Source organism: Myodes glareolus, chromosome 9 (assembly GCF_982192425.1).
Source record: "Myodes glareolus chromosome 9, mMyoGla1.1, whole genome shotgun sequence".
Taxonomy (NCBI): Eukaryota; Metazoa; Chordata; class Mammalia; order Rodentia; family Cricetidae; genus Myodes; species Myodes glareolus.
In genome coordinates this window covers 20,581,891-20,583,078 of record NC_142034.1, presented here as the reverse complement: position 1 = coordinate 20,583,078, position 1,188 = coordinate 20,581,891, and the positions used below count along the sequence as shown (strand labels likewise).

Here is a 1,188-nt window from a genome sequence, read left to right as displayed (position 1 = left end):
CGTGGTAAGTCCTCTTAGCATTTGCCCCGGAGTATCTTTCAGCATAAATCTGGCTAAACTTGGTGATGGATGACTAGTGAGCCAATGACGGGTAAGATTTTGGGGGGGCTTCCCCAACCTAAGACAGGAAATGTGTTTTGACCTAGATGCCTTCCCATGACGGGTTGTGCCTGACGTCCATTGCCACCCAAGATAGGCCTAGTCATATAATTTATATAAAAGGGGGACCTGTAGGTCCTGGTCTACCCTTGTTCCCTGGGGTGCATCTTGAGGACAGTTTTGGTCAGCCAGCTAAGCTTCCTGCTAGTTCCTGTGCTCACTCTGCCATAACCTGGTGATTTAGCTGTAGGGCATTGTTTCATCTTTGGTATGGTAATTTCCCACCTGCTCGGGAGGAGTTCCTACACAGAGCCAGGTTCCCCCCTACCTGGGAAGGAATTCCTTTACTGGGGCCCTAGTATATTAGTTTGGCAAAAAGCTGAATAAAATGGCATTCAGCTGATCTTCTTTTGAATGACCCAGGTCTCTCGTGTGTGTTTCTTTCAATCTCCAGGCCTTTGCCCGGACTCGTGATCGGTACGGAGGTGCATGAACCGTACCGAGAGGGTAACACAAAATTGGGTGGTACACACAGAGGAATCTCCAATGGCCTAAAGACACTTAAAGAAACGTTCAATATCCTTAGCCAGCAGAGAAATGCAAACAAAAAGAACTCTGAATCGCTTCTCGGCCTTTTGGCTAAGATCAGTGTAGTATCTGTTCTAATCAGTTTAATATCTGAGACATCCTCTATCCAAGGACAATATATTAAAATTTTTGGAACTTTAATTTTGGATTTTTGGAAGTAGGAGTTGGAATAGGAGCTTTCTCCGTACACTCAGTCCACTCCAAAGGAAAAAAACAAAATAAAATAAAACAAAACCAACTCTGAAATACCATCATACACCAATCAGAATGGCTAATGTCAGAAACACTGATGACAGCTTATGCTGGAGAAGATATAGAATAAGGAGAACACTCCTCCATTGCTGGTGGGAGTGCAAACTTACAGAAACTGTGGAAATCAGTATGGCAATTTCTTGGAAAAATAGGAATCAAGCTACTTCAAGACCCAGAAATACCGCTTTTAGGCATATACCCAAAGGAGGCACACTTATACCACAGGGACATTTGCTCAACTATGTTCAT

At 43.7% G+C, this 1,188-nt stretch overlaps 1 pseudogene; it reads left to right on the top strand.

The window, feature by feature from the left end:
* Positions 1 to 718: 718 nt before the first annotated feature.
* Positions 719 to 891, top strand: LOC125408098 (U2 spliceosomal RNA; annotated as a pseudogene).
* Positions 892 to 1,188: the final 297 nt, after the last annotated feature.